The sequence below is a fragment of the Echinops telfairi genome, unplaced genomic scaffold, assembly GCF_000313985.2.
Source record: "Echinops telfairi isolate 266 unplaced genomic scaffold, ASM31398v2 ScPeMD7_7472;HRSCAF=8510, whole genome shotgun sequence".
Lineage (NCBI taxonomy): Eukaryota > Metazoa > Chordata > Mammalia > Afrosoricida > Tenrecidae > Echinops > Echinops telfairi.
The window spans coordinates 4020203-4034175 of record NW_022111376.1 but is presented as its reverse complement, the minus strand read 5'-3'; the positions used below and the strand labels follow the sequence as shown (position 1 = coordinate 4034175).

Sequence of the window (13973 nt, the reverse complement as noted above, 5' to 3'; positions counted from 1 at the left end):
GGAGAGAAAGTCGGGTAGAAAGAGGGAGCTGATTATAAGAATCTACATATAACCCCGTCCCTGGGGAATGGACAACAGAAAAGTGGGCAAAGGGCGACATTGGACAGTGTAAGATATGACAAAATAGCAATTTATAAATTATCAAGGGTACATGACAGAGGGGGGAGCAGGGAGGAAGGGAAAAAATGAGGAGCTGATACAAAGGGCTCAATTAGAAAGCAAGTGTTTTGAAAATGATGAGGGCAACAAATGTACAAATGTGCTTGACATACATTGGATGGATGTATGGATTGTGATAAGAGTTGTATGAGCCTCCAATAAAATGATTACTTAAAATAAAATAAAATGAGTTGTGTAAACACCATCAGCTCTGGGAGCAGAAAGCCCTGTCTTTCTTATATGGAACGCCTGGTGGTTTCAAACTGCTGACCTGGCAATTAGCAGCCCAATGTCTAACCACTATGACACCAGGACCACAGAGAGAGGTGGGGGGGGGTGCTAGGTTAGAGTAGTATAGAATAGAAATCGATCCTTAGTTTCAAGAATTCTAGCAAATTGTTAATTCAATAAATCAAATTAAAATAAATATGAGCCAGTATGTAATGAATTTTCAGAATATCAAAGAGAAAATCAAAGAGAAATAGAAAAGACATTGCCTACAAAGAGTAAGTTGAAGACCTGCAAACGTCTTTAAATGAACAACAACAACCAAAAATGCTAAATAGTCCTGACAAATACATCTTGAAAATGCTGAGAGAAAATAACTGCTAATCAAGACATCTATACCCAACTCGATTATCATTTAAACCCAAGGTCAAATGAAAGACCATTTGAAACAAATAAAATAAGACAAAGACAGAGAATACATCACTAACATGTCCTTAGTCCGACAGCAAATTTTTACGAGGCCGGGCCACTCACAACATTAGGTCTCATTCAAAAGTCACCATTATGAGAGTCATTTCTTGATCTCCCCCCACCCCAATCATAAACAGCCACCTCACTTCTCTTTATCTTGCATTCTTCTTTGTAGCACTGATAAAGTGTGTTTTCTTTACTTACTATTTCTTGCTTGTCACTAGACTGGAAGCTCCATGAAAGCAGAGACTATTTTGAGTTCTGTTCACAGCGACAGCTGTACTCATGGGGAACTTTTACAAGGCTCAAGAGGCAGCTGTGCGAATGGAACAAGGGAATAGTGCATGGTTTAGAATCAGGAAAGGTGTGTGTCAGGGTTGTATTCTCTCACCATACTTATTCAATCTGCATGCTGAGCAAATCAGCAGAGAAGCTGGATGATATGAAGGAACATCAGGATTGGAGGGAGGCTTATTAATAACCTGTATTATGCAGATGACACAACTTTGCTTACTGGAAGTGAGAAGGACTTAAGGCACTTGGTGTTGAAGACCAAGGATTGCAGCTTATGATCACCTTTGGGCAGAATAGCAGAGAGGCACACAAAATAAAGGCTATTACCCATAAGATCAGTACCTGAGTTAAAAGCAAAAAAAAAGCATTGCAAGTTTTAGTATAGATTACAACTCAATGTAAAGACGACCAAAGTCCTGACCATTGGACCAATAGATGAGATCATGCTAAATGGAGAAAAAACTGAAGTTGTTAGGATTTTGTCTCACTTGGATCCACAGTCAATGCGCATGGAACAGCAGTCAAGAGATCAGAAGACGTATTGCATTAGGTAAATCTTCTGCACAAGCCCTTTTTAGAGTATTAAAAAGAAAGGATGTTACTTGGAGGACTAAGGTGTGCCTGACTCAAGCCACTGTACTTTTCCATTGCCTCATATGCATGTGAAATTTGGACATTGAATAAGGAACTCCTAAGAAGGATCAATGCATTTGAATTGTGGTGCTGGAGAAGAATATTGAAAGTGCCGTGGACTGCTAAAAGGACAAACCTATCTGCCTTGGAAAAAGAACTGCCAGAATGCTCCTTAGAGGCAAATAATGGCAAGGCTTTATCTTCTATACTTTGGACATGTTGTCAGGAGAGACCAGTCCCTGGAGAAGGACATCATGTTTGGTAAAGTGGAGGGGCAGCGGAAAAGAGGGAAAACTCTTATTGAGATTGACTGACACCATGGATGGAACAATGTACTAAGCATAGGAACAATTGTGAGGATGGTGCAGGATGATGTGATGTTTCCTTCGGTCATACACAGGATCGCTATGGGTCATATCTGACTGGATGGCACCCAATAACAACATAGTCCTAGCATGTAGACCTTTACATATTTTAAACCATATAAATTATTGAAATACTTCTCATGAAAAGAAGCTAACAGAACAAATTCATATAGTTGAAATGAAACCAGCAGAAGATGCAAGAAGGAATAGTAAGCATGAGGAAGAATGAGCATTTTATTTGTCTAAACTTAAAAGTAAACCAAAGAAATACTGATTCTCCTTAAATGAAAATAAAAACCAAGGCAGGACAAATTACTAGCATAAACCAACATGAAAGAGGGGAGAGGAGATGGAGGCAAATGCAATCTTGTATTCTTTGGTGACCAAGATCGTGTATTAACAATTAAAGGAGAATTTTAAAAAAAGAAGAATATAGAAAATGCTACAATCTTATAGAAGGTTGAAAAATGAAACTTCATGCCCTGTGATTGTTGGGTGCTGTTATTCAAGTACAGCTTTCTAGTCAATGGCAATGGGCCAGAGCAATACTGTGATGTATGCATGGGGGCTGTTTCTTTTCAGCAGCCTCCATAGCCCGGTCACTGGTACATGGGGGGGAAAAAAAAGAGAAAAAAGAAACTTCTTGGGCATAGTCATAAAGCCCCCACTGGAATGGATGGGGCCAGGGGTACAGAGTCAGAGTGGGCAAAGACCCCAAAACGGTGTTACCCAAGGCCATCACTGCCCTGTGTTGAGATTGGTTGTTCTGATTTATTATATGCTAGGTAAGGCTAGGGGGTGGAGATAGGTGCACCCGCTGCACCACCACCCCTGCTCCCCCCTCCCCGCCTCCATAGGGAGGGAAGGAGGGGTCCTCTTTTTTTTTAACTTTCATTCTAACTTGTAAATAAAATATTATTCAAATTCTGAGTTTCAAAAAATGAAACAGGTAAAGAGAAAGCATAAGAATCAAACTAAATATAACTGATGGTAAACAGACAATGTAGCTACATTCTATGTACATAAAAGAGGCACATTTAACTACACATAAGAATACAAACAGGTTAAATGTTAAGTTATGGAAAATATGTATCGGCAAATCCTGATAAAGGTGGTGAAAATATAAAAATGAAGACAGAATGGGTTTGAAGGAAAACATCTTTCTTTGAGAGAAAATATTTATTTTCAAAATGGAGTCCATCAAGTGGCAAACATAATAATTCTAAATTTGTGTGTACTAATAACGTGGTCTCAAAATTCATAAAGCAAAAACTGAACCATAAGGAGAACATGGGAACCCCATAGAAACTCAGTAAGTGAAAGCTCAATCAGACAAACACTTACGTATGATTAGATGATCTGAATAACAAATTGACAAGCATGAGCTAACCAATACCCACAGACTTATCAATGTCACACTTAGGAAAATACCCATCAGAATATTGGCCCCCAAGAGTGACTAGTGCTTAAGCCATAGAGCAAATCTCAGGAAACACGGGCAAAAATATCCAAAAGTATAGTTTTAGAAATTGAAACTCGTTACTGCAAATTCCAAGAAACCATAAATATACTGGAAAATACTTAGCACAGAGCAACAGTGAAAATGTTTACATATGAAATCTTGTAGTGAGTTCCTGAAGTGGTACTTGGCAGGAAATTGATAGCTTTAAAGAAGCCTAAGGATAACCTTCAAAATAGCCTCAAGAAGGAAAAGCAATAACTAATCTATCTCAAGAAACCAGAAGTGCCACACAAAGTACCCCAAGAAAGTAAAGAACGAAATGATTAAGATAAGGACAAAAATCAATGACATCCTCCTGTTGAAGGGATTACAACTCATGTCCTGAAAAAAAATATATATGTAAAAATTGTTTTATGGAAAACGAATTGTCTCTGCAAAGTGTCACCCAAAATAATAAAATGTATGCGCATGCACACACACACACATCAGTGGTCGAGCTCAGGAACACCTATGAGCTTAGATGCCAAGGCCATGAATAAAATACACGTAAAATCAGCCAAGAAATATGTAAAAATAATACATAATTATCAAGGTGGATTGTACACAGGAATGTAAGATGGCCTAAAGTTAGGAAATCTATTTGTGTAATTAGCCACACTAACAGATGAAAAGAGAATAATCATGTAGTCATCTCAGTGGGGGCCAGACAGTTGTCAAATTTCAACTCTATTCATGAATACATACACACACACACACCACACACACACACACCAACATCTTAGAAAACTAGGGAGAGAATGTATAGACAATGTCTGTCATATTCATTGCTGCCTATTGTCAGTCATTTGGCCTTTCTATGAAATTGTGTAAAAATCTCCATATTATTTATAGTTCTCCTTTCCCAAATTAGGAGTACAAATTCAAATACCCTGCTTTTCTTGGAGCTACAATAAACCTAATGACTAGGCCCACTAATTACACACACACACACACACACACACACACACACACACACACACGAAGCTTCGATTTAGAAGTGGAAATATGGGGAACAGTAACTGTGTGGGATTTCTGTTTGCTAGTTCAGGTGATAGTAAAAGCACACAGATTGGCCACTAAAGACATAAAAGTATGCTTAACTTCAGTTAATCAGGAAAATCCAAACAAAAACAATTTCCGTATATACTCGTGTATAAGCCGAGTTTCTCAGCACATTTTTATGCAATTTTTGTGGTAAAATTAGGTGCCTCGGCTGATATTTGGGTCGGCTTATACTCGAGTATATACAGTAGATACTAATTCACACACATCAGAGTGGCAAAAACAAAGTGTGACAATATAACGTGCTGGGAAGGATAGAAAAATGGACTTCTCATGTACTGCTAATATATTTGTAGATTGATATGAGAGTAACTAGGCCTATCAGGTAAAAGTTAAAAATATGCAAGCTCTACAGATTTGGATATGACTGGTTACTTTGAACATGTCATGAGGAGGAACTAGTCCCTGAAGAAGGATGCCATGACTGATACATAAAGGGTCTGCAATAAGAGGAAGCCTGAAGAACATGGATTGACACAGTGGCTACAAGGGGCTCAGACTTAGCAACAGTAGTAAGGATGGTGCAGGACTAGGCAGTGTTTTGTTCTGTTGAACACAGTGTCACTGTCAATTGAGACTGACTAGAGAGCAACCAGTCAGTAAGAGGGAGAGAGGAGAAAGGGATCAGGGTATGGTACACAGGACCCTATGTGAAAGCAATTACAGCAATTTAAAGATTTTTGAAAGGTGAGTGGTGGGGACCTAATTTAATATATTATTCTCTATATAGCAAAAAGTAATGAGGACAAACAATGAATGCGGGATGGGGAGGGGGCAGTACATTGATTGTGATGATGTATACACAACTCTTTTAAAGCAATTTGATTATGGAAGGGTATTGTGTGTGAATTTTATATTAATAAAATTATGTTTGAAAAATTAATGGGGAACATCACATAGTGATCATTTGCTTTATAAGTATCCAGTGCGCTTTGGCAGAAAACAATTGATTTTGACCTGATCATTCTAGAATTGAAATGAATTCCTTCCTTGCAAATTAAGCCCTTCTTTATTCTCCAAGGATGATTGCCTCCAGATTGACAAAGGAATTCTGTTGTTTGGTGAAGCATTTAAATCAAATCTTCCAGATAATAAGCCTTAGGCTGCCCCCTGGGAAAGGCACTTAATGCATTTCCCACACCAGACAAAGATGACACTTAGCTCTTGGAAAAGCATTTCTGGCTTGGTGTTAGACCTAGGATAGATTCGACTTTCTGATACTGCTCGGGTTCCCATTAAGAGCCTGAAAAGGTCTGGAGCCCAAGTACATGAGAGCCACATTACTAGGAAGGCATTGCCACTATCCCAGTATGGAGAACACCTTTCCCCTTACGTTGGCCCTCTTCTCTGCCTTCTGCTCTTTGACATCAATTTTTTTTGGAAACCCATAATCCTTCTAGGTGTGCCTACATGAAAGAAGCATAAGAGATCCCTGTTCATAGATTCCTATGGAAGTGACCACAGACGTGGACCCCTCTCTACACTGAATTGGGAAAAAGAGTATCTTATAGACCTAGCAGTGATGTGGATTTAGTATTAGGCTGCTAACCAAAAGGATGGCTGTTTGAACCTCCCAGCCATTCCCTGGAAGTAAAATGAGGCGGTCAGCTTCTGCAAAGATCTATAGACTCGGACACCCTAGGGAGCAGTTCTGTTCTGTCCTGTAGGTTACTGAATCAGAATGAGCTCCATGGACAAGGCAGTGGGTTTGGGAGGGTGGGTGGAGTAAAAGGAAACTGACAGCTTCAGAGGCTCTCCTAATAGGCAGAGGCTCCACTCCATTCTGTGTTCCCAACTTCCCGTAACAGAAGGCTTGAAATGGACATAACCACTTTATTTTCTGTGCCAGAGAGTAAACAAGTAATTTCGAGTCCACTGTCACTAGGAACTACTGTGCTTTCATTTTAATGAATACCGGTATTTTTTACCCCATAAAGTCTGAGAATATTTTGACAGCTACTTCATGTTCATAGCAGTTGTCAGATCAGAATGTAAGTCATTTGAATCTGTTAGAAATAATTATGACTATGCTGTCTTTTATGGGTCTTCACTTCTTAAAGCCTCCCTTTTATCTAGTTTTTTTAAGCAAGGTGGTTAGTTCACCTGTGCTATCACTTTCTTGCCTCATTACCTGGCTGTTGTCGACAGAGATAAAAATATCTCTGGCAAAAGGGCTGTGTCGATGGGAATCCTTATAATTGGCACTTTAGGCTGCCAAATTGTTATCTCTCTGGCTTTTCTAAGGTCACTCCTCTTTGCCCTCTCTAGTCTCTCACTAATTTTATTATTATCTGTAATTATATATTTGTTGAATACGTAACTCAGGATCATGGGTCCATGCACCTCTTGTGCTTTCAAGGAACAGAAGAGATGATGGAGTGATGTCTGGAGTCTAGGTTCTTGGAAACTAGAATGGAAGCTGAGTCAGCGGGTGATTTGTCCCAAGAGCACATCTAAAGTTTTTCTCTGCTGTTATCACTGTACCTTCCTGCAACAAGTGAATTATTTATTTTATTTTATTATTTTTTTACGATCATTTTATCAGGGGCTCTTACAACTCTTATTACAATCCACACATCAATTGTATCTGGCATATTTATACATATGTTACCCTCATTCTTTTCTAGACAACTGCTTTCTATTGAGCCCTTGGTATCAGCTCCTGTCTCCCGCCCCCTTTCTGCCCCCCACCCTCATGACGCCTTGACAGATTATAAATTGTTATTATTTTCCATATTTCATACTGACCACTGTCTCCCTTCCCCCATGGTTTTTGTTCTTCCCCCTGGAGGGGTGGGTGTGGTTGTGTGTCGATCATTATGATAGTTCCCCTTTCCTCCTCTCCCTTCTTCTTATCCTTCTGGTATCGCTATTCCCATTCTTACTCCTGGGTTGCGTGTTTCTTGAGCTCCTATCTCTTATCTATACCTGTGTACATGCTCCAGTCTAGTCAGAAGTGAAAGGCAGCACTGGGATCATGATAGTGGGAGGTGAGGAAGCCTCAAGGAACCAGAGGAATATTGTGTGTTTCATCGATGCTTTACTGCACCCTGGTTTTCTCATCCCTTCCTTGTGACCCCTCTGAGGAGGATGTTCCATTGTCTACAGAAGGGCCTTGGGTCTCTTTCCGACCCACCTCTTTCTCAACCTTATGTTTCTGTTTGCTTGTTTGTTAAGGACCTTCTGTTGCCTATTACCTGGTCCTGATGACACCTCATGATTGCACAGGTTTCTTACATGTTTCTCTGCAGGATGGCCGCTTTTTTTCACTTCAAGCCTTTGAGACCCCAGATGCTATATCTTATAGTACCCAGGCACCATCTGCCTTCTTTAGCACATTTGCTTATGCACCCATTTTGTCTACAGCGATTATACCAGGAGGGTGGGCATCACAGAATGACATTTTGTTAGAACAAAGTGTTCTTATATTGAGGGAGGGTATGAGCAGGGGCACGGAGTCCAAACACTACCTCGGTGTATTGCCATATAAATATATGTACATAGCCAATACCTCTATTTTTATGGATTAATGTATATACATATGGACACACCTATGCTTATACCTCTATCCATCTTTGCTTCCTAGACCATTCCTCTGTTTCCTTTTACCCTCCTTCTGCCCCACCATCATGTTCACCCTACTTCTTCTGTAAGTGAATTATTTAATATGGGACTGCTAGTAAAAGCTTTTGTTACTCCCACAAAATCACCTTCTTTTTTGTGTTCGATCTGGGTAAGAGGGTGGGAGAAAGATACTGATTGGATTATATGATTCCGCTGTGCGTGGCAGCAGGGGATTGTGAGCAACATCCTGCTGAGTATAAAATCAACCATTTCAGAAGCAGGATTAGAGAGATTTTACTACTGGCAAGAGTTAAGACTCAGAAATGGAGTATGTCCTTTGGACCCCAAAATACCTGAACATTGAACCTCCTTGATCCAGGAGGCAGCTTTGGCACAAGAGGAGTGGCAAAGAAGCAGTAACAACAGAACCAGGAACTGGACCATGAGTTAGCAGTGCATTTGCCAGTCCATAGTGCAAGCAAAGTTGAATGCTTTGGGGCAGGAGGTTAGCTTGGGGAGTAGGATGCCTCTGGGCACGACGGGGCTGGGTTTGCTGACCCATGGAGCTGTAGCTGAGTGCCTTCGGGTTGAGGTTTACAGTGGAATGGAATGCCCTTTGGGCGTTTATTGGAAACCTTAAAAGAGCTTTGTAAAATTTTCCAAAATTGGAAGAGCCCAGGCCAAGAAGCCAAATGCCAGAGAGAAGAAATTGCCCTGCCTGAACAACTGTTGCTGTGCATTTCTCACCTGTATTGTAACCAGTCAACTTCCCCATAATTCTGAAAACCATATGTGAGCTGTGTTGTCATTGCAAAGAAGGACAGAACCCAGCTGAAAATAGAGAGTGCTGTGAGAGGGACAGTTTATGTCAGAATTGGTAAGGAAGTAGGAAGGGTGAGGGCAGATATGTCCCTAGTCTCAGAGGAATCAGCCTTACGTAGCTCGTGCTGATGATAGTGATTGTCCTTCCCATTTGTGTAGCCAGAGGAAGTCAGAGGTCACCCCCTGTCAGTCCATGATGTCTTTTACAAGAAGAGCATGTTATTCCCAAGCCATCTACATTCTAATTCAAAAGGTCTTGGGAGATCAAAGAGAATCTCCACCTACCAAAAGTCACTTCTAAATGGTAAGGAATAGATTTCTCTGATGTAGGAGAAAAATGGCAATGTGTTTTTCATTTACAGCCTTTACAGTTCTCTCATTACTATTTCCATGAGCTTTAGCCTTTCCGACAATAGGAAATCATGAAATATCTGTTCATTCAAACAGGGATATTGCCCTACGTTTTGTTTCTCTCCTGCAAGACCATAGTCATGAGTTTGGCAGTACTGCTGAGGAGAGCACCCCTGTATTGTGGAAATATTAAACTCCACTTGTTAAAAAATGATTAACACATGCTGGCCCACCAAACACCAAGGACAATATTCCTGCTCAGATCAACCAATGCACAGAGAAGGACCATAGGGTTGGCCCCACCACGAGACACGAAATCCCTCACTGACCCATAGCGCTACGGAGACAACACTGGAGACGGGGACAACACTGGAGACACAGGGCAGGAATTGTGCCTGATCTGACCCCACCACACTGGGGCAAAACACTAAGGTTTTGCAACAGAACAGCAAGGGGAACTGAGCAATGAAGTCTCCTCGGACTACAAAAAATAGACTTTGGGGCCGGGGCGTGGCACCTCATCAGACTCCACCAGAAAACACTCCTAAAGGTCAGCAAACAGACCTGGAACTATTTATAGGCTTTTCTTTTTTTGTTGCTGGTTTTGCTGTTGTTTTGTTTTTTGTTGACATTTTTTTTTGCTCTGTCTTGTTTTTGTGCTTATTGTTGTCTCTGCATGTCTCTCTAGATAAGATAGGCAGGAAAGACAATCCAGAGGAGAAAACAATGGGACTGACGGTTCCGGGGGACCTGGGAAAAGGGGAGGCAGGGGAAAGGAAGGGGAGTGGCAACAAACCTAGGGACAAAGGAACAACAGTGACCTAAAATTGATGGCAAGGAGGGCATAGGATGCTTGCTGGGGCTTGATCAAGGGCAATGTAGCCGAGAGGAATTACTGAAACCCAAATGAAGCCCGAACATGATAGTGAGACAAGAGGAAAGTAAAATGGAATAGAAGAAAGAACTAGGAGGCAAAGGACATTTATAGATGTTTAAATACAGGAATTTACATATGTAAATATATATATATATATAAAACAATAGGGAAATATATCTATGTACATATATTTATATATTAAGTATTAAGGCAGCAGACGGACATTGGACCTCTACTCAAGTACTCCCTCAATGAAAGAACACTTTGTTCTATCAACCTGCATTCTGTGATGCTCACCTTCCTGACACGATCGCTGAAGACAAAATGGGTACATAAGCAAATGTGGTGTAGAAAACTGATGGTGCCCCATTATCTAAAGATCTAGTGTCTGGGGTCTTAAAGGCTTGAAGATAAACAAGCGGCCATCTGGCTAAGAAGCAACAAAGCGCACATGGAAGAAGCACACCAGCCTGTGTGATCATGAGGTGTCAATGGGATCAGGTATCAGGCATCAAATACCCAGAACAAAAATATCTTATTAATGTGAATGAGGGTTAGTGTTGAGTGGAGACCCAAAGCTCATTTGTAGACAATTGGATATCTCCTTACAGAAAGGTCACAAGGAAGAGACGAGCCAGTCAGGGGGCAGTATAGTAGCAATGAGCATAAAGCTTTTCTCTAGTGTTTTAATGCTTCCTCTCCGCCCACCCCCATCCCCCTCACTATCATGACCCCAATTCTACCTTACAAATCTGGCTAGACCAGAGCATGTACACTGGTACAGAGAAGAGCTTGCAACACAGGGAATCCAGGACAGATAACCCCCTCAGGACCAATATGAGAGTAGTGATACCAGGAGGGGAAGGGGAAGGTGGGGGGAGAAAGGGGAAACTGATAATAATGATCTAGATATAACCACCTGCCAGGGGGATGGACAACATAAAAGTGGGTGAAGGGAGACAGCGGTTGGTGTAAGACATGGAAAAAATTATAAATTATCAAGGGTTCATGAAGGAGGGAGGGTGAGGGACAGAAAAAAAGAGCTGATACCAAGGGCTCAAGTAGAAAGAAAATGTTTTGAAAATGATGATAGCAACCTATGTCCAAATGTGCTGGACACCAGTGATGGATGTATAGATTGTGATAAGAGCTGTAAGCGCCCCCAATAAAATTATATATATATATAAATTATTTTACTGAGGGCTCGTACAATTCTTATCACAGTCCATACATACATCCATTGAGTCAAGCACATATGTACACCTGTTGCCCTCATCAATCTCACAACATTTGCCCTCTACTTTAGCCCTCAATATCATTTGCTCATTTTCCCCCTCCCTTCCCCCTCCTCCCTCAACTCTTCATAATACATAAATTATTATAGTTTTGTCATAAGTTACACTGTCCGATGTCTCCCTCCGCCCTCTTCTCTGCTGTCCATCCCCCAGGGAGGAGGCTATACTTAGATTCTTGTAATTGGTTCCCCCCTTCTACCCCACATTCCCTTCACCTTCCAGGCCTCGCCCCTCTCACAACTGGTCCTGAAGGAGTCATCTGTCCTGGATTCCCTGTGTTTCCAGTTGATATCTGTACCAATGTACATCCTCTGGTCTAGCCAGATTTGCAAGGTAGAATTGGGATCATGATATTGGGGGGGGAGAAGTATGTAAGAACTAGAGGAAAGTTATATGTTTCATCGTTGCTACCCTGCACACTGATTAGCTCGTCTCCTCCCCAAAGCCCCTCAGCAGGGGCGTGTTCAGTTGCCAACCGAAGGACTCTGAGTCTCCACTCTGCACTCACCCACTTTTACAATTACATGATTTCTTGTTCCTTGATGCCTGACACCCGATACCTTCGACAGCTCGTGGTTACACATACTGCTGTGCTTCTTCCATGTGGGCTTTGTTGTTTCTGAGCTAGTTGGCCGCTTGTTTATCTTCCAGCCATTAAGATCCCAGAGGCTATATCTTTTGATAGCCAGGCACCATCAGCTTTCTTCACCACCTTTGCTTATGCACACCTTTGTTTTCAGTGATCGTATCAGGAAGGTGGGCACCCACTGATCTGATAGATGAACACAAGCCTTTCCATCATGATGCTTGTAAAATTCCCATTGCAACTACTTTCCAACTTACCTCTTGCACTTTGCACAAAGTGTCTTTACTTCTCTGACTTCTGCCTTAGAAACATCTCGTTTGTTGTTGTTAGGTGCCATATAGTTAGTTCCAACCCACAATGACCCGATGTACAACAGAATGAAATCCTGCCCAGTTCTAAGCCATTTTTCAACATTGCTCCTATGCCCCAACCCATTGTTGCAGCCACTGTGTCCATCGATCTTGTGGAGGGCCTTCCTTCCTCTTTTTCTCTGTCCCTCCATTTTACCAAGCGTGATGTCCTTCTCCGGGGAGTCCTCTCTCCTGACAATTTGTCCAAAGTGTGTAAGACAAAGTCTCACCATCCTTGCTTCTAAGGAGCAGTCTTGCTATACTTCTTCCAAGACAGATTTGTTTGTTCTTTGACTAGTCCACGGTACTTTTGAACCCAACCCTTCAACTGCTTTGATTCTTCTTTGGTCTTCCGTATTTAATGTCAAACTTTCACAAGCATATGAGACAATTGAAAATTTTACAGCTTTGGTTAGGCACCTCTAAGTCCTCAACATACCTCTCTGCTTTTCAACACTCTAAAGAGGTCTTGTGCATGGTTCCATTTTCATAGTGGCTGAATTTCCTACTGTCACAGCTCTGTGTTCTCATGGAGGGAGACGCCACTAAGAGCACAACAAGCTGATTGACTTAGCTTCCTTCTCACGATACTCTCTTCCCATGAGCTATGTAATGATGGCAGCGAAGTATGAAGGGAAAGGTTTAATTGAGGATAAGGCACCAAACCTTAGAGTCACCAATCATTGACCTATTAGTCTTTCTATTCAAAGTATCTCCTAAGGAGAGCTACTTTCACTCTGCCTTCAGGGTTTGCTACTGACATTTCATGTCATCTCAATAGTATCAGAGTGCCTCCGCCAGGCCCTGGAGACAGAGATGTATTTCACATGTTTCTTACCTATGAGGAACTTTCAGGAAAGTGGAGGGCACACAGTACACAGTCATAATTGTCTCCCAAACTTAATTTATTCCATCTCATTCTTACATGTAATGAACCTTTGGGAATTGTCTATTTGCCTCTGAGAGAGGCACTGAAGACTTGGAGATGAGCAAAACATGTATCAAAATTTCACGGAGCTGTTCACCAACTCAAGAATGGTGTCTCTGAGTACCAGCGTTGTACCAAGGAGTACAATGGGTTCAAAGGGTTCTAAGTGCTACTCTTTCAATATTCAAACTAGTCCCACAATACCCTGATTTGTGAACAACAGCCTGTCTTTCTTTCTTTAGGAAAGTATTCCGGGCCAGAACTCCCTGATTCACTTCAAATGAGTCAGCCCCGATTTTCATCCTTTTCTTCAAGTAATTTGTGGTCTCGGAGGAGACGAGCCTAGGTTCTTGCTGCAACTAGTTGTTAAAGACAATGTTCGCTTGATACTTTGCCTCAAATTATCCCTGACACTGGGGCCAATTCCACAGTTCACCTACTGATGGACTATCTTGTTATCCAACATTGCACATTTAAGAGACCTTAA

At 41.4% G+C, this 13973-nt stretch overlaps 1 protein-coding gene and 1 non-coding gene across 3 annotated transcripts in view; one reads left to right on the top strand and one right to left on the bottom strand.

Moving 5' to 3' along the window:
* The window catches only part of GABRA3 (gamma-aminobutyric acid type A receptor subunit alpha3), a 508794-nt gene that overhangs the window by 88105 nt on the left and 406716 nt on the right, over positions 1-13973 (bottom strand). The gene's annotated exons all lie outside the window — the stretch shown is intronic.
* LOC115873983 lies at positions 2630-2763 on the top strand. Its single transcript, XR_004048739.1, has one exon. It is a non-coding gene; the product is annotated as a small nucleolar RNA SNORA84 (small nucleolar RNA).